Genomic DNA, 19933 nt, shown 5'->3' with positions numbered 1-19933 from the left:
ATAACATGCATAACTTGGGCACCTGGGTGGTTCAGTTGGTTAAGTGGCTGCCTTTGGCTCAGGTCATGATCCTGGAATCCCAAGATGGAGTCCCTCATCAGACTCTCTGCTCAGCAAGGAGTCTGCTTCTCCCTCTAAGCCTCCACCCTCTCATGCTCTATCTCTCACTTATTCTCTCTATCTCTCTCTCAAATAAATAAATAAAGTCTTTAGGAAAAAAATGCATAACTTGCCTTGACATTGGCTGTCATATACCAAGTGTTCAGATAATGTTGGGTTCCCTTGACGCTGCTGTATGTCTTCCACCTTAAAGGGGAGCTCTTTGAATCACCCTGTATAAAGTCATCTAAAAAATAACAGTAGCTTATGGGTTTTCCTTTTTCTTGTGTAAATACCTAGGGATGGAATTTCTCCAAGAATTTTTTTGAAACGATGGTATCATTTCATGCCTCCATCCTCTCCACATTCTCACCAGCATTTAGTATTGCCAGTCTTTTTAATTTTAACATTCACATAGTATAAAATGATACATCATTGATATTTGATTTGTCTTTCCCTTGCAACTAATGTATTTGTTGTATGTATGTAACTATTGTGTATTTGTTGACCATTCACATATCTTCTATTTTCAAGTCTTTTTTCTAATCTTCGGTCAACTTTTGACTAGTGTGTCTTCTTATTGTTGATATGCAGAACTCTTTATTTATTCAGGATACAATTCCTTTGACAAATGAATTGTCAGTGCATTTCAGTGCCTCTAACACATTGACAATAACTTCTCAATTTGTAAACTGTCTGTTTTGATGAGCTTTTATTTTCACAACAAATACCTTTCACAATGTATAATTTATCAAGTTTTATTTGATGTTGAGTGCTTCTTAGGTTGTATCTAAGAAATCTTTGCCTGCTCCAAGGTCATGAAGATATTCTATATTTCTTTTTTCCCCTAGAAGCCTTATGGTTTTAGTGCAACATTTAATTTTATAATTGATACACTGATTTTTGCATGTGATTTAGGGCCCAAGTGTTTTTTCCATATGTGAATTCCAGATTTTTATAAAAACATCTAGTATAGCCTTATTCATAATAAGGAAAAAGGAAATAACCCAACTATCCATCAATAAGAGAAATGGAAGAACATATTGTAATTATTCTACCAATGGCATACTAATCAGCAATACAGAAAATAACCACAGATATATGCAACAGCATGGATGAATCTCAAAAATGTTACGTTGAGTGAAAGAAGCCAGACATAAAGGGCTACATACTGTTGATTCTATTTTTATGAAATTCAAGAATAGGCAAAGTTAATTTGTGGAATGAAAATCAGCACAGTGGTTGCCTACAGAGAGAGTGGGGCTTAACTGAGAGTGGACACGAGGGGACTCCGTACAGATAAAAATGTCCCATGTCTTGATTGGGTGCTAACACAGGTGTAATACTTACCAGAACTTAATTAAACACTAAGGTCTGTGTATTTCACTGTGTGTAAATTTTATCTTTAAAACGTCAAATAGCTGACGGCAACAAAGAAATTATAAGCATGGACAGGCCATTACAAGTAAGGGCAATTATCTCTAAATACTTCAATAACCCAAGTTCATCCCAGAGCCATCTATGTTCATGATAAAATTAAGAAAAGGTTAATTTTTTCTTCAGAAGCTTCTTTTAATAATTCAAAGAATTCGCTTAGAAAGTTTTAAAATGTAAAACCTTTGATATTTAAGAACTTTTGATATTTAAAGAGGCACACTTTACATAGGACAATTTATGAGGAAGAAACCTCTAGCAGCTGACATTGTGTGATACGCTTACATAAATATATAAATTCACAGAACAAATACATGTATGTATATGTATCCCCTTTAGAGTCCTAGAACAAAGCCACAGAAGAGTATGTAATTATACTATAAAGGATTGATGTGCTTCTTGGGTTTCATAGTCTTTTTTTCAAATTGAATTGAAATACTCAATTCTAAAACCGAGCTAGAATTGCACATTAACAACAGAATACTTGCAACCATAAATTTATAACTGCTTCGGGATTTTCCAGAACAATCCCTTTGAGCCTCTCAGACTCTGACAGAAAGAGTGTATGTACAGTCCACCAGCACCATTTCTACCTCAAACCAGTCAGCAGAATCCTAAGCAGCTTTATTTCATGCTCCCTGATTCTCTTTGTGCCTTGCTGTTGAGGCTCAGACCTACTTATGTATTTATTAACCATGACTGTCTTTGCATTTCTATCAGCATTCACTGGGGCCACCAGGAGGAGGAATACTGCATAGGGGTTCAGAGCTTCCACGGAACCTGTCACACAGCCTTCTACTGGGTCATGAATAAGGTTCAGAGGGCTAGCACACTTCACATTGCTTTATGGGGAATGAGTTATCAGGCTACAAACAGAATTTGGGAATCCTGCTTGGTTGATGGGAAATATTTAAGTACCACTTCCCCGTTTCTGTGTGAGAAGTTTCCATTGGTGGTAGCTCTCTTGGGCTTTCTCATCCCATCACTACTTCCTCAGGAAGAGTGTCTTTTCTGACTGGTGATAACGGAGAACAAAATGAACATGTTTCAGCTCCTTCTCATCATACCTTAGCCATGCCACAGGCACAATTGAGCTGGTATGGTCCTTGGGGTAGCCTGTAGTTTGGGGGGAAGATTTAGCTCAGGAAAGTATTCGCAAATCAATTTTCCCAAACACTTAAGTCATCATTTTTATATGACTTTTGTGCTTATATTTCAATGGTATCTATACTCAAGTGGGAAGGAGAAGGTAGACATTTTTGGAGCTGAGTACTCCTGCCTAGGAGTTGAGAACTACCACTTTCGATCTTAATCTCTCCTGTTTTGTAAAAATGTGCATCTTCATGAATTTCAGCACATGAATATAACTGATTGTTCAATGTCTAGGAAAAGGGGGAAATTTCATATTACTGGTGACCCGAGCTTTTAGTATTGAAATTGTACCTGTATTCTGAAAGACTTCCAATTTGCATGTAATTTAAGGGTTCTCTCAATTAGTTTCTTATTGAAACCCTGGGATCATAACCTGAGCCAAAGGCAGACGCTTAACGGACTGAGCCACCCAGGCACACAATATTTCATATTTCTTGCTATTATAAACAGTGCTTCTATGAACATTCTTATACCTATCTCTTTGTTTAAGTGTGTGTATACACACACACATATATACTATATATACACTAATATATACTATTCATGTATAACATATATATACTATATATATATATACACACACACTATATATAGCATATACACACATATATACACACATATAACACACACACACACCCCCCTATCTGTGAAGATAGATAGATGGATAGATATCCCTAAGATATTTATCAAATTAGTTTTTGCTGCATGAAATTATTTCAAAAGTTAGTGACAACACAACAACCATTTATTTAGCTCATAATTCTATGGGTTGGCACTTTAGTTTGAGCTCAGACCCTCTTGGTTTGAGCTGGGTCTTGCATGTTTTTATGATCACCTTGCAAGGTATTCTCAAGTAGCCGAGCTGCTATACCTGGTCTTTCTCTCTCCTCCAGCAGTCTACTTCAGGCTTACACCTAAGGTGTCAGGGTTCTAGGAGCAGCAAGAATAGAAACTGTGAGGTCTGTTGAGGCCCAGGCTCAGAACTGGCACAACTTCACTTACTTGCTTGGACAAAACAAATCACAAGACCACGCTAGAATCTTAGAGTGGGAGAATAAACTCTATCTCTTGATGGGAGGATATGCAAAACATTGCACTGATTTTTGTAATCTGTCACACCTAAGAGTGATATTTCTGAGGGCGCCTGGCTGGCTCAGTTGGTAGAGCATGCAACTCTTGATCTTGAGGTTGTGACTTCAAGTCCCACATTGGGGATAGTTTACTTTAAAAAAGAGTGTAATTTCTGGATTGTAGAATACACATATATGCAACCTTACTAGACCCTGCAGAAACTTTTTCTAAAAAAGTCTATATACTTTTTGGGGGGTGGGGGAAGCAAGCAACATTGGGTATGGTTGAGAGCTTGGACTCTGGAGCCCTATAGTCTTGCTTGAATCACAGCAGTGCTGCCTGCAACTGTGACTCTTGCCAGATTTTTAAAAAATCTCTCTTAGTGTTCTCATCTGTAAATGTTCTTGGTTGCAAGACTCCAGACAACTGAGGCATGCAAAGACTTTATTGGAAAGCAACTGCTTGGCTGTCATAATCAACTGGGGGTCTGCACAACCAGGCTTAGCATATGGGTGGGAACCAAGGCAAAAATTGGGGGAGATTGGCAATAAAGAACTCAGCCAGGCCAGTTTTCTTTAGAAAGAAGAGAAAAGTCCCAGGAACCAGTCAATACTATGGGGTTCAGGGTGAACCATGAGTTTGGTGCATCCTTGTAGCCCCTTCAGAAACAATCTATAATGAGGTCACTTCCCCACTTCTGCCTCACCCGACTTATAGCCATCCCACACCTGACACCAAATTCTCTGTTTTCTATGGAGACACACATAAATGCAAAGTTAGTTTAGCAGAGATCATGCCAGTCTGTCTCTCATGTTTTAATTGATATTTTACCCTCTTTCTCTACCTTTCCTCTGGCTGTTCTGCTTCTCTTTCCATTAGGTAAAAAGTCAGAGCAGAAAAAATCCCTAGAAACAAATATAAAGCACAAGCAAACTTATGGCAGAAAGGGAAAGCTATAAACCAGTAGACAGATAGCTTGCTAGTGGCAGAGTTAAAGTAGAAATAGAAAAAAAAAATTAGGTAAAAAAAGAGTGAAAAGACCAACTGACTAACTTTTTTTATTCACAGTTTAGGATTGGGCCATCCTGGAATTTTATGTGTGTGTGTGTGTGTGTGTGTGTGTGTGTATACATAAAAATGTGTATACATATATACATATATATGTATACACATTTTATGTATATGTATACTTTTACATATTATATCATATACACACATACACGTATGGATTTGTACATACAGATTATATATATTACATACATATATGTATAACGCATACATATATGTAAAATGTTTATTGACTATGTTCCCTAGTTTTTGTAAGAGAAGATATTAAGAAATTGATAGAAATCATACATGAAGATGTTGGAGATCAGTTTGCAAAATCAATGCCTCCAATAATAAACAAGCATTTATTAAGGATCAGTTACATGCCAGGTGCTAGGGACCCAAAGAATCACAGGGGCTCACTGAGCTGAGTATGTGATGGAGTATTCAAGGGCTCATGGTCTGAGGTGGACTTGATGGGGAAGAGTGAAACTAACAAATACAATATATTTAATGGTCACGACAAATGGGCTAAAAGGAGTAATCAAAACTGACTATTGAGGTTTTGCAAGCTGTAAAAGTCAAATGATAATACCTAACAGATCACATCAATTTCAAAAGGCATTCAATATCAAAAGATATTCCATTTATTACATTACATATCAGGGACTCATTTTCATGTGAATATCTACACCACACAAGGAGTCTGGAATGAAGGAAATCTTCTATGTTTAAGCATTAAGCAAAATTCACCCCAGAATGGTCTCCATTACTTTAGGTATCTAGTTTCACTCTGCCTATACCCATCTTGCTAAGACTAGGAAGGATCAACGTCTGCCCTGCACAGGAGCCAGTGTCATCCCTCTGTCCCTCTGAGGGAGCCAGCACCGGTACAGTCAGTAGCTGTAATTGTTTCCTACAATTCCCTGTTCCAAGAACTGCTCACTTTCTCCTCTGATGATTCTTCATCCACTGTTGGGCGTTCGAGAGGAACTAAATGACATTACTTGTGCTTCTCACAAACAGATGCCCTTTCAAAGGACCATAAAATAGCAGGTACAGCATCGTTGGAGCAATTCCTTCAGATAGCTGTTTGGAGTTTGGATTAGTTTTGAGTTTGGGTTAGTAATGCAACCGGCAACTCCACTCGTGAAGCTGCTTTCCATAAAGAGACAGTAACTGGGAAGATGTTCTCTCCTAGAGATAAATTCAGAGCTATCAGTAAGATATTTGTTACTGACACATTAGGTGTGGGGAGAGGGAGGAGAAAGCCTTGGTATGCCTCTAGGATCTTGCAGGGGCTGCTGTGGACACCCCAATGCTGAGACCTCTGTTACGAACATGGCCAAAGCCACAGCCGTGACACTTTGCTAGAAATGCAGGCATGAAATCAGAAGCCTAATTCTCCAAAAGGGTTCTATTGTTACTGAAGCAGACTATTAACACTATCTCCTTCAGTGGCCAAAGAGTTAAAACTTCTTCCCCTCACAACTTAGCTGATGACCAAGAACACTAGAACTTTAAGGGGTATAAAGGGCAAGCAGTCAATTAAAATCACATTGACTCTTTGCAGAATGGTGAAAAGGGGCAAGCGGTGTTTAAAGTAAGAGAAACCTCATTTCCAATATAGATGAACCACACTTGAGTCCTGCGACCTTGAGAAACTGACCTGGGCTCAGTCTTTGTTCACTTATATATAAAATGAAGCTAACGACTTCTTCTTGCTTATTGTAAGCATTAAATAAGATGTCACTCATGGGTAAAGTGCCCCATATTTGGCAACTGCTCAAATTACATTTGTATACTTATTTATGTGTGAATATCTACATCAAAGATGGAGTCTGAAAATGACTCCCTTTCCACCCAATCGCTGACTTTTCTTCCTGTGTCTTATTATTCCTACACTATTCTCAGTGTTTGACTATTCCTTCTCTGCACCTGTCTTTTGCTCAATCATATGTACTGCATCATAAATGAAGGAGCATCAACTTTTCTCTCCCAAAGCTACACGATATGCACATTGTCAAAGAATAAAACAAAATCAGAGGTTTTTGTTTGTTTTTAAGGAGCTCAATGAATATACTTGCCCGATATAGGTTGGTATCAATGAAGAAGCTCCCCAAACCATTGTATAAAGAGCAGAGGTGATACTGGTATTTGTGATGTGCTACAAAAGCCAGAATGGGGTTTGAGGGAGGTTCATGGTGCATATGCTAATTCAAACTAAAAACTTGAGCTCTAGATAGCACAATATGGTTCATAAGTCTGTCCATGTTCCTTCGAATGTGTTCCCTAATTCATAGGTCAGGAAATGTCTTCATTTGGGTCCAGAAAGGATCTGGTTTCCTGGTCATAACTCAAAATTCAAAATTACTTAGCAGCATTAGGTAGTTAGAACCAGCCATGGTGAACACAGCATCTAGTTTCTATCTATTCTATACAAAGTCTGCTATACATGGAACATATTAAGACTGAGACTACAGTGATCATGGTTGGTACCCAGGAAGCAAAATTTAAGAAGGCACTTACTCTATATTATTTTTCTCATTGGAAAAATACAACTGAGGCCCAACATAGACACATGAATTATTCAAGTCACAAAGATGGCAGAAGTTTCCTCAGGCCAGCTGGGAGCTCTTGCCCTCCTCCGCTTAGAGTCTTATGGTGGTCACGGGATACTTCAATGTCAGGGTTTTCATGGGTGCATTCCTTTTTTCTGATTTTATCAATTATGGGAATGAAGCCAATGTGCAGAACTTTACCCCTCCTGGGCTGGGACACACTTGGAGAAGGTTGGAGCATGCAGGGAAGTGAGTGGGAAAAGAAGAGAGAGTTAGGTTTTCATATATTCCTGCACTGGGGGGCAGACACCATACAGAGGGGCTTGAGTACACCTCGTTTCATCTTCACAATATCTTTATCTGGGGGAAATTTGATCTCCATTGAAAGTTGAGGAAACAACTTCAAAAACAGAGCTAGCTGGGGCACCTGGGTTGCTCAGTTGGTTAAGTGGCTGCCTTCCCCTCAGGGTCCTGAGATTGAGCCCTGAACCTGGTTTCTGCTCAGCAAGGAGTCTGCTTCTCCTTGTGACTCTGCCTTCCCCTCTCCCCCACCACATGCTCTCTCTCTCTCTCTCAAATGAATAAATAAAAATAAAAACAGAGGTAATAAAAGGCAGAGCTGGGATTTCAAGCCAAGTTTCTCGGGTTCTGTATCAGTTAGAGATCTTTTGGGGGCAAGTGTCAGAAAAATCCAACCAAATGATCAAAAATGTTGTTTTCGCATATTCCCTTTAAGGCTGGAAGGACCCCTGGCTTGAGGCTCGGCTACATTGGTCATGCAGTCTCAGTTCCCCTCCATCTCTCGGTTCTGCCATCCTTCCTGTTACCATTGTCGTCTGGCTCAGGTTGGACGATAAGATGGCCAGAGAGCACTTGCAGGCCACCATCCTCTCAGGTTCAAGTCCAGAAGAAGGAAGGAAAAATCTTCTCAATAGTCCCAGCAAACATCACATTTCATTCTGTTGGTTCTGAATGTGTCACATGCCCATGAGAGGCCACTTACAGTGATCAAGGAAATGAACGTTCTGATTGGTGGAGCCTGAGTCACATGGCTGCTGTGTGGGTGTGTTAGCCCATCCAAGGCTCCAAATGTGAAGACAGAGGGGTTAGTTCTCCTTTCTGTTAATACAAGATCAGCGAAGGACAAGGAGGCAAAACCTGCAGCTGGCACTGCAAGCTCCTGAACCTGATGCCATTAATAAGATCCAGAGAGAGCCCGTAAAAGCAGACCACCAGGGAAATATACTCGAGGCTTAGGAATTGTAGCAAAACCTCCCTAATATTGCAGGATTGTGCACAACTGGGGCAGAGAAGAGGCAATGTAATATAACCTCCTGAGTGTGGCACGGTGATGTCATTGAATCAGGCTTAGAGACAAAAATAAATTGCTTTCACGTTTCATCAGTCACCAGAGAGCCAGGATGTAATATAAATGTTGACCTATAGGTAAAACATATACCTGATGTAAAGTCATCTTGGTTTCATTTCAGGATCATGTTAAAATAAATTCATGAGGAGGCCCATTGGATTTGAGTCATCAGGTAGAAATTCCACCAATGTTCAGTGAGGACTTTGGTGTGCACTGTACCCCCCTAGCAGGTGGGGAGGGAAGCTTTACTGGACGAGAACCCAAAACATGGGACTGAATCTGCAAAGTCAGACACTAGGAAGATTGGGCTGAGGGGTACTGGGAGTAGGCAAAGAGGAAGGAAATCTGGCCCTGGATCCTGTGAGGCATGTGGCAGACACCTGCAGCTCTATTGGCAGCACCCCTACTTCACCACCTCAGCATGCACCCACCAGAATTCCAACAGCCACCTCCTGCATTTCTTTGCCTGAGGGCTCTCTTTTGCTGTAGGAGACTCACTTGCCATGCATGGCTTACCAGAAGAGCCAGAGGCAGATACCTATGCCACCCCTAGCTCTCACCAGTGACTGAGGGAAATGGAGGTCTGAGCACCCCCCAGATCCCTAGTCCTACGAGTAGTAGTGCAGAGACGTCTATTTCACACTGGCTTCCCAGTGAGATGAAGTTCCAGTCACCACAGCAGTAACTAGCTTGCTGATGCACCCTATATTGTCTCCCTTTTCCTTTCTCACTTCTCCACTCCTTGCTTATCTTCACAACCCAAAGAAACTACTTGTACTCAAGCCCTTGCTTCTGAATCTGCTTCTGGAGAAACACAAAGATTGGAGATGGAAATTACTGCTACCGAAGACATGAATGAGGATGCGAGTTATAAGTTAAGCCGTGCTCAAGAACCAGGCAAGTAACCTCAGTGTTTCATCAGCTCAAGGCTTCTAGGTTTGTCTCAGGAAGCTAGAAGTGATTGCCCAGAATTCCAAAGGAAACTCTGTCAAGTAAAGGGATTGAAGGCGTGTGTCCTGGCTTGGAGCAGTTGAGAAGATGTTCAAGAATCTCAATAGTGGAAGTCAAAGCGACTTTAGCTTCCACTCTGGCACTGCTCCCCTGGACCTACAGTGCCATTTCTTCCCTCCTTGCTGTCCTGGTGATTCTGCTTTCCTCTGTCTGAAGAATATTCATTCCGTTCTTAGCCATGTAAAATCCTATCCTCCTTTAAAACTCAGTTCTTCAGTCCTTCCAGAGCAGTGTGTACTTTCTCAGCAAGAGCCCCTCCGTGTTGTACCGACTGACCTTGTTACACCTCTGCTCTCTCCACATGCTCCGGCCCTCAGCCTGTGAAAGTCAGGAGGGCAGGAGCTGTGTTCATCCCAGAATTCTCACCCTCAGCACAGGCATTTAGATACCTCACTAAATATTCAAATGAAAGAAAAAGAGAAAAAGGAAGGTGGGCGGGGTGGGGGGGGAGGAGAAGGGGAAGATGGAGGAGGAGAAGGAAGGCGACGAGGAGGAGGAGGAGGAGGAGTTGAAACATCCCAGCAGCCTGCAGAAGTGCCAGCAAGTCCCACTAGGGAAAGAAGAAATGTGCACAGTTACCCTTGAAATTTGTTTGGCAGCATGGCAGAAGAGAAAACATTTTTGCTCTTAATGCTGGAGGCATATGCATTGGGGGTCATGGGGAAATTTTAGGGGAGGGGTCAGAAAAAACAGAGCATAACATTTAAGAACGAGCAAGTGATTTAGCTTGGCTGGGGTGTGGGCGAAGTCCAGACCAGAAGGGGATGATCCTGGGTGTGTTGGGTCTTGAGGCATTGATCATGGACTGGCAGTAGCCATCACCTAGGAGTTTGTAAGAAATGCAGAATTCAGACACACCAAAACAAAACCTTCATTTCAATAAGATGTCCGGGAGACTCCTATTCTCCAAACACATTAACTCTTGAGAAGGACTGCAGATTTTGGAAGCAGGATGAACTCAGACAGAGTAAACAAGGTCTTCTCCATCATCTGGGTGAATAGCACATTTGAAATGACTGATATCCCTGAGCTTCTGCTTTTCATTTCTTTTCCTAATAAAGCCAGAGATGAACTTCACTGAATACTGTTAACAATTTGCTTTGTCACCTCCTTCCTTTTACAGATGGCTTTTGTGTGGGAAGCTGTTTGACAGAAGGGAATGGAGTCACACAGCAAAGTGTCTTTTGAGTGTAAGGAGAGGTATGTCTATTCTCATTATGCCCTTCATCTTCCTCCCATAGCACCTCCCCAGTCTTCCTTCTTTCCTCATCAGCCTCATGAGGATGACTCCTTGAATTCTAGGGGTCTCGAGAGGCTAAGGCTCAGATGTAATTAATGAAAGAGTATTAAAAGAAAAAAAAATCCAGATTGATTTATGATTTTATACTTCAAATGTTTAAATTTATGTTCTTGTTTCAGAGATTAGGCTAACACAAAGAAGTTCTAACATTAGATTTTTAGATAACAATGATCTCAAAACATTGTTTTAAAATTCCCTTCACTATTGTCCAAAATCTAAACCTCTTTTTGGCTTCCCCTGATGCCCGGAAAATTACTACCTTTCCAGAGCTGTCTCATGCATAGGCAAGGAAATGCCTCAGAAAATTTACCAGAGGCAAAATATCACACAATATTATGGTAATATCTTGACATATTTTTTACACAGTTCTATTAATCAGAGAGCTCATGTAGCATCTCAATGTGGCCAAATAGCAAGTATAATTTGGTTGTTTTGGTGGCTACCTGCATAATTTCAAGCATGTCTGCAAAGATCTTTTTCTTAGCAGAAATCCTTATTTATTTATTTATTTATTTATTTTTAGCACATATCTTAAAAAAAAAAACAATTACTTCATTCTGTCTTTGTCAAAATAGCTTTGGGCTATATCTGTAGGAAGCCAGCTATTAGTCAATTATCCAGCTACTAGGAAACGGATATACCCACTTGGATCTGAGTAATTGGATTCTTCAATTTGCTTCCAGATGTTTCTGTGTGGAAACTATCTATGATCAGGAAATATACACAATGTAGATTAGTAACTTGACAGAATAACAGTATTTCAAATGCATAGTTTCCTATGAACTGTACACATAGAAGTGAAATTCATTGTTTAATATCTTGCACATAGTAGGTGCTCAGTGGCATTTTTGAGATGTGGGCATAAATAGAGCAGGTTTGAAAATGGTACATCTATCAGATAGTCTTTATATCCATTCAGTGCTTTTCTTTGAATAGCCTGCATTGATTTGAATTACATATAACAATTGTGTGACTTGATTTTAAGTGCCTTTAAACTTAAATAATGATGCTCTACGAGAATATGCAAATGAGATTCACTGGAAGAGCATGAATGCTGATAATAGAAGAATTAATTAAGTCATGGGAACTATCTTTGCCACTAATTCAATGTGATAGACTTGGGCTGATTACCCTATTTGAACATATTGCCAGAATTTCTCTTTTAATGCAGGGAGTTTTCTCTATTCTGAAATAGAGCAACTCTTTCCAGTTCAAACTAGAGAAGGGTAGTTTGTGTTTGCAAAGGGGGTTGGATTCACAAAGGAGATGCTAAGTGAGTCAGGGAGCATTTCTGGGTGGAAATCTGGGCTACTGAAGAGGTACCAATTTCTGGCCAAGCAAAGTAGGAAAGAGTGTTGAGTTCAGTAAAATGCGATGGAAGGAAATAAAATCATCAGATCTTTTCTCTGGTGGGTTGGAATTTGTTGACCCACAACTGAAGCTCTTTTTCCTGGGTACATATACTATTAATTAATCAAAACCTTTAATTAAGCTTTTATTCATATCTAGGAGGGAAAAAGAAGCATATGGGCTCTGAGTGAGAGAGATCAGGATTCTAACCACATCCCAGGCAACTAATGTGATTTCTCTGAGCCTCTGTTTGCTTGTTTGTAGAGTGGGGTTGTTGTAAGGATCCAATGAGATAATGTACACAAACATCTGTCACAACAAATGCCTGGCACGTGGCAAGAGCAATGCAGATATTTGTTCCCAAAAAGAAACTTCTGGGATTTGTGCAATATTGTAATTTATAAGAAATACACATTTGGTCAATCAGATGACCAAACATGTATTTCTCGTATCTTTGGTCTTCCTCCAGGGTTCCTGACTCCTAAAACCCTTAGAAGTTCCTGTAATAAATGCAATAAAGAGCGGCGCCTGAGTGGCTCAGTGGATTAAAGCCTCTGCCTTTGGCTCAGGTCATCATCTCAGGGTCCTGGAATGGAGCCCCACGTTGGGTTCTCTGCTGAGGAGGGAGCCTGCTTCCCCTTCTCTCTCTGCCTGGCTCTCCACCTACTTTGTGATCTCTGCCTGCCAAATAAATAAATAAAATCTTAAAAAAAAAAAAAAAGCAATACAGATGTGTTTTGTTATGTTAATGAAGGCAACGTTTGGGGCAACTTTTGGACCCTACACAAGGATAGGGGCCAGTTGCCTGGAGAATCAACCAGTTTATTAGAGGGTTGGAACTTTCAGTCTCACCCACCACCCCATCCTCCTAGGAGAAGAAAGGGCTGGAGATTGAAACAGCCAATGGCCAATGACTTAGTCAATCATGACTATGCAATGAAGCCTCCATAAAATCCTGAAGGCCTGGGTTCAGAGTGCTTGGGATGGTGAACAAGTAGACATATGGGGGAGAATGGCACGTCTGCTCCACACTCTTTCCCCACACTTTACCCCATGTATCTTTTCATCTGGCTGTTGATTTGTCTCCTTTATCATGTGTTTAATAAACTGGCCAATGTAAATAAGTGTTTGCTTGAGTTCTGTGAGGCACTCTAGCAAATTAATTCAATTTAAAGAGGTGGCTGTGGGAACATCCTATCTGTAGCCCGTCAGTCAGAAGTATAGTAACAGGGGACACCTGGATGATTCATTCAGTTAAGCTGCTGCTTTCGGTTCAGGTCTTGATCCCAGCATCCTGGGATTGAGTCCTGCATAGGGCTTCTTGCTTAGCAGGGAGCCTGCTTCTCTCTCTGCCTTTGCCTGCCTCTCTGCCTGCTTGTGTGCTCTCTCTCTCTCTCTCTCTCTGATAAAGAAATAAAATATTAAAATAAAAAAGTACAGTAACAACATGCTGGGGCTTGGGACTGGCATCTGAAGTTGTGGGTAGGAGACCGTCTTACAGGACTGAACCCTTAACTTGTAGAATCTCTTGCTTTCTTAAAGTAGTGTCAGAATTGAGTTGAATCCTCAGATAACCTGCTGGTGTTTGAGAGAATTGTTTGGTGTAGTGTTTGGGGACCACCCCTCTATTGGAAATTGGGTCTGGAAACCCTAAAGGAATTTGCACAAAGACTACATAAATCTTTAATATTTTCACAGGAAAGCTATATGGTATACTTCTGTTTTTGTTTCCTTGTCTATAAAATGTGGAAAATGGTAGCACCTATTTTATAGAATTACTTTTAGAAATAGCTGAGAAGATGCATGTAAAGCAATGATGACAATCTCAGGAACATAGAAAGTGATTGATGATAGTGGGTGTTTTAATTACTTTTACATACTTTTGACAAAGTCAGCCATATGAAAATCGATACGAATACCCAGAAATTGTAATAACAATAGTTACCATTAATTTGGTGTTTGCCATGTTTGAGACGTTAAATGCTGTAAGTATATTTCAGTTTAATCTTCACTACCACACAATAAGAGAGGTGTTATTCCCACTTTACATGAGAGGAAACTAGGGCTCAGAGTGGTTATGTAATTCATCTGAAGCTACAGAACTGGTTAAGTTAAAGTGACAAAGTTGAGGTTTCTAATTCCAGAGCCAGTGTTCTTTCTGCAATTGCATGGCAGACAGTGCTATTTCAAGACGTAAGTGTGACTCTGGATAAGGAAGCACCATGACTTATGCATACTCTGCATTGTAAGTGAGGGTAGCAGATAATTTCTGGAAGGAGTATTTTAAATAGGACAGAGAAGGAAATGTGTCAGGCCTGGGCATGTAGAAGGTGTGTGTGTGTGAGAGGCTTGGATTGGGGAGGCCAAGAACAGGGAAGACAAAGGAAGAGTTGAGAATTCTGAAAATGAACTTGGCTTGTACATAGTAATATTAGACTGAATATACCGTGGTGTTTCTGTGCCTTTTGAATGATAGCATTTCTTAGCGATTAAGAGGATGCTCTGGAATCCTGTGGGACCTCATCTGGGTTCAAATTCGAGCTCTTTCTCTCACCAGTGGTGTATCCTTAAACATGTTATTTAGCCTCAACTTTCTTTTCTGTAAAATGGGATTAGAACACTAAACATCATTAGTATTACCTTGGTAAATACCAACTACTTCGTGTCTAAGAAATTCTCATTTAACTGGTCTGGCATGTAACTCAGGCACTGACATTTTTAAAAACTTCCTGAAGTGATTCAAATACACAGTCAGGGTTGACATCATCAGCTGAGGATTAGAATGTAAGTTGTTTGCAGGTAAGACCATCTTTTTTTCCATTGTTATGGCCCCAGTGTAGTTCACTGCCCAGTACATGAGAAGTACTCAATAAAAGTCTGATAAATGATCAATAGCTGAATGCATGATTAGGCTTAGATCCAAATCTGAGGTTTGCTTCTATATGTCCAGTGCTCACTCTATACTCTATAATGCCACTTCTTGGATATTGTTAGATGACTGCTATTCTCCTTGAACAATATGGCTTACCCTAAGTTCTTCAGATAAACTAAGCCAAAAATATGAATTTGTTGTCTCACCAAATTGAGGAATCCAAGGATGGCCAAGCTTCAGGCATGGTAGGATTCCAGAGCACAAATAACCCCGTCATGACTCTGTTTCTCTCCCTTTTTCTCTTTGTTTCTTTTTTCCATCTGACTTCTTCATCAGATGAGCTGTTCCTTTGAGTTTCTTGATAGCATCCCCTGTGTCTGCTTATCCCAGGGCCCTGTCACTGTTCCATCTTTGGAGTCAGGGATAGGAGCTTAAAGTCCATGGGCTAATGCTTCAAAGAGAATCAGAATCAGAGTTCTCTATCAAAGAAGAATTATGGCCTCTTGACTATCAAATCCAACAAAATAGATAGAAATGTCTAGAACTCAGCTATCTTATGGTTTCTAAGAAAAATGTAATTGTAAGAGGAGTCTACCTATCTTCTTCTGAGGAGACCTACTTCCACTGAAAATGTACCAGTTGTGCTGAGCAATGACAAATGGTTGTTCCCTGTGGGAAATATCTTTCATTAGTGTCCTTGGTATCTAACCCATTCTTTCATTCTAAAAACCATCACCTTTGATTACACCATATTGCCAATCACCTGGAGCAGTCATTCTCAAAATAACCAGGGGCGATTTTGTCCCCCAGGAAATAATAGACAACATCTGGAGACATTTTTGGTTGCCACATCTTGGGGGATGGGTGCTACTGGCATCTAGTGGGTAGAGCCCAGGGATGCTGCTAAACTATCATACATTGCACTCAATAACCATCCACAGTAAAAATTTACCAGCCCGAGATGTTAATGATGCCAAGATTGAGAAATCATGAACTTGATAATTATAGTAGCTTCCTAAAAGTTCTCTGTATCTTTATTCTCTTTCTTTCTCTAGTCTTCCCACTTCTGGTCCTCTAAAGTGATTTTTGTACGTACGAATCTAATAGTATTGTCTTCCTGCAGAAGAACCATGTAGTTTCTCATGATGACAGAAACTACAAATTCTTCACTATGATTCAAGTCTTTTGAAAATCTGGTTCTATCTGACCTTTCACACCTTCCTCTTCCTATACCTCCCCCTATCCAATATACACTTAACTGCCCAGATGTTTTCTTTCTCTTACGGAGCAATGTATCCATGTACGCTGGACCACACCAGGGTTTTCTTTCATGGTGTTTCTCCATACATGGATTGCTGTACCCACTTTTTTTCTGTCATTCATGCACTCATGCACTGGATATTATTGAATCGCTTCCTTTTGCCAGGTGCTGTACTAAACCATGCCTATACAGTGGTGGATGAGTCACCATCAGTTCCTTTTCCTATGAGTTTAGAGTTTAGTAAGGCAGACAAATAAGTGATGTGATGTGAATGGGGAAAGGGCACTGGGAGCATGTAACTTGGCTGGAGGTTGGGGTCAGAGAAAACTTCCAGGAGGAAGGGATTTTTAAGCCGAAGTGTAAAGGTAGTTAGAGTTAGTTGGGCCTTGGCCAGGTAAATAGGGTTGAAAGTGTTTTTCCCAGCCTACCCAAACTTCAAGGCCTCGTTCCTATATTCACTTTTATCGGGGACCTTCCTAGGTTTTTCCAGTGGAGATAAATCCCTTCTGTTTGGCTCTCATGACACCTTGGAGGGCTATTATAATATTTATTACCATCTACCTTGCATTATGTATTCCTGGTAAATACGATAAGTGAACTCATGGTAAATATTTAAATTGAAATTGTCAGACTTGGCAAAGGATTCACAAGCAATGTTCTCTTACTTCAGAAAGACAGTTTGAGTGCTGTGAAGTACATTTTTCTTCCTCACCAGCAAAACAGCTCCACCAAATATCATACATAGATTTTTAGGAGGAAGTTATCCTGATGTGTGGTGTTGGAACTGGACGCTGAGAGATACAGGAGGCAACATGCACACCAGAGTTCACCCTTTGCTATCATCAGGGTAAAGCCCCATCTAGACACCTCATTCATTCAGTGGGTATTGTTGGGCACCCTGCTGTGGACCAGTTGCCAGTATTTGGTATAGAAAATAGATTGCTAATATAGACTGAGGCATTCTTACACTGTGTCTAGTAGAAGATAGACATGAACAAAGAATCACATGAGTAGATGTGCACTTGCTAACTGTAATGGGTCCAATGAAGGACCCATCTAATTGTAAACTGTGATGGGTCCAATGAAGGGTCCTACCAGGGAATCTGAATAAGAGAGTGACTTAGTGCGTATGTGTGTGCGGGAGTGTAGAAGGGGGTGACATTGGAAATAAGGGTCTGATCATTAAAAAGTTTGGCAAGTAAGGGAACAGGAAAGAGAATATCTGAGAGAGGAAGTAACATGAGTTAAAGAAGGAATATTCAGGGGTGCCTGGATGGCTCAGTCGGCCAGGTGTCCAACTCTTGATTTCAGCTCAGGTCATGATCACAGGGTCATGGGATCGAGTCCTGCATTGGGTTCTGCACTCAGTGGGGAGTCTGGATGAGATTCTCTCTCTCTCTACCTCTACCTCTCCTTCCCCTGCCTGGAGTTGTTCTAAATAAATAAATAAAAATCTTTAAAAAAGAGAGAGAGACAGAGAGAAAAGGAGCATTCACAGAAAGGAACACTATGAATTAGGGAGACTGAGAGAAGGCCAGTCTATACTATGCAAGAAAGTTGGGGAGGAGTGACTCACGAGATGAGCCTGGGAAGACAGCATGCAGGGCCTTTTAAGCAATGGGAAAATTTGGGGGTTTTATTTTAGAAGCAATGGGAACGCATTGGATGATTGTAAATAATGTGACATGATCAGATTTGCATTTTTCAAAGACCACTCTGGCTACAGTGTGTAGAGAACCAGAAATTGTGCTTATAGCGAACCCTAAAAATTTGCTCTATTAATAACCCTCATAGGTGATAAACGTCAGAGCATGACATTTTTGATAAATTAGCTGAGTCATTTAATTCTGTTATAGCAGTAGCAAGCCTTAACCCTTTCTGTTGAAGAAAAAAGGACTCTAGAAGGAAGGTGGTATCATTTTTCAACACTCGGACTCACTTTTATCTAGTAGTAGCAGTAGTACTAGTATTAGAATAGTAGACTCAGTAAGAAAATCTAAACCCGTATCTTGCGAGCAAGAGACAAAAAGTTCTCAAATCTGAGACTGGTTTTACTGTATATTTACTACATCCTTAGAGGGTCCCAAATGGCTGTGTCCTTTAAGAGTCTTGTCAACACAGGTATTGATAATGGAGTTCAAGTTTCACACAGGTGTATCTTCACCTCAGGAGGACACAGCCTCTGAGCTTGAAGGCTCCCCAAGAGCCTCAGACCACATTAACAAAGAATCCCTGACAACAGCTAGAAATTTGTCACTTAAAAGAGTCCATTAGAAGGAAATAAAGAAGACCTCCTAGGGAGAAGAGGGAGAGGAATGTGCTTCTCTGGACATTGAGTATTATAGCAGGAGACCCAAAAACTGTACTTGCCAAATGTTTTTTTCTGAATTCTTTGTCGGGAAACAAGGCCGGGGCCCAGAAAACAGGCAGAGTCCTAGTAAAGGGTAATGGAAAGAGACCCCTACTCCTGGCCTGGGGAGCAGGAGCGATGAATTACCAGGCTCCATTTGTGACCCAGCTGGGAGTAGAGCTGGGAATCGGCAGTCATCCTGCCCAGATCTCATGCTCCATTTCAGTTCATTTACATTAACATCAAACGGAGAACTGCGGGATGTCCAAGGGAAACGGAAGTCCCTTAAATATCGGTGGCTTTTTCTTGATACTTAGGCGAAAGTGAGCCCACATATAAGATATTAGTGGATAATGGGCTCCATTTCACAGGCACACCACACCACACAGTTAAATGTACAAGAGTTAGGCAATGATGAGCAGAATGTATGTATAAATATGTATTTGCCCATAAAAAAATAAACACTTTGCTGTATACTACACCTACCCGCTCTTTTTCATAGAGCACATGCCTGTGCACACTTGCACACATGTGAATATATCCACATGTACGTAACAGTAGATGTGTAGAAGAGTGCACATGTTGGAACATAGAAAAATTTTACATGTGCAGTTGGACCATCGACAACACAGGTTTGAACTGTTGGGTCCAGTTACATGAGGGTTTTTTTTAATATAAATACAGTGTAGTACTATAAATGTATTTTCTCTTAAAGACTTCCTTAAGAACATTTTCTTTTCAGGGTGCCTGGGTGGCTCAGTGCTTAAGCATCTGCCTTTGGCTCAAGTCACGATCCCAGGGTCCTGGGATGGAGCCCTGTATCAGGCTCCCTGCTCGGCAGGAGGCCTGCTTCTCCCCCTCTCACTGCCCCCCTGCTTGTGTTCCTTTCCACTGTGTGTGTGTCTTTCTCTCTCTCTGTCAAATAAATAAATAAATAAAATCTTTTTTAAAAAAAGAACATTTTTCTTTTATCTAGCTTACTTTACTGTAAGAATACAGCATATAATATACATATACCATACAAAATATGTGTTTGTTGACAACACTGTCAGTAAG

At 40.6% G+C, this 19933-nt stretch overlaps 1 long non-coding RNA gene across 2 annotated transcripts in view; it reads left to right on the top strand.

Annotated features, from left to right (window-relative positions):
* LOC116575436 overlaps positions 1–19933 on the top strand; it is a 51598-nt gene that overhangs the window by 20193 nt on the left and 11472 nt on the right. The window contains exons 3-4 of one of the 2 annotated variants that reach the window (XR_004279776.1): positions 10868–10944; positions 12864–12978. This is a non-coding gene — a long non-coding RNA (uncharacterized LOC116575436). Of the gene's footprint in view, positions 1–10867; positions 10945–12863; positions 12979–19933 lie in introns of those variants that run through there. The other variant, XR_004279777.1, reaches the window with a different exon arrangement.

The sequence above is a fragment of the Mustela erminea genome, chromosome 16, assembly GCF_009829155.1.
Source record: "Mustela erminea isolate mMusErm1 chromosome 16, mMusErm1.Pri, whole genome shotgun sequence".
NCBI classification, from domain to species: Eukaryota; Metazoa; Chordata; class Mammalia; order Carnivora; family Mustelidae; genus Mustela; species Mustela erminea.
This window is presented reverse-complemented; position numbering and strand designations above follow the sequence as displayed.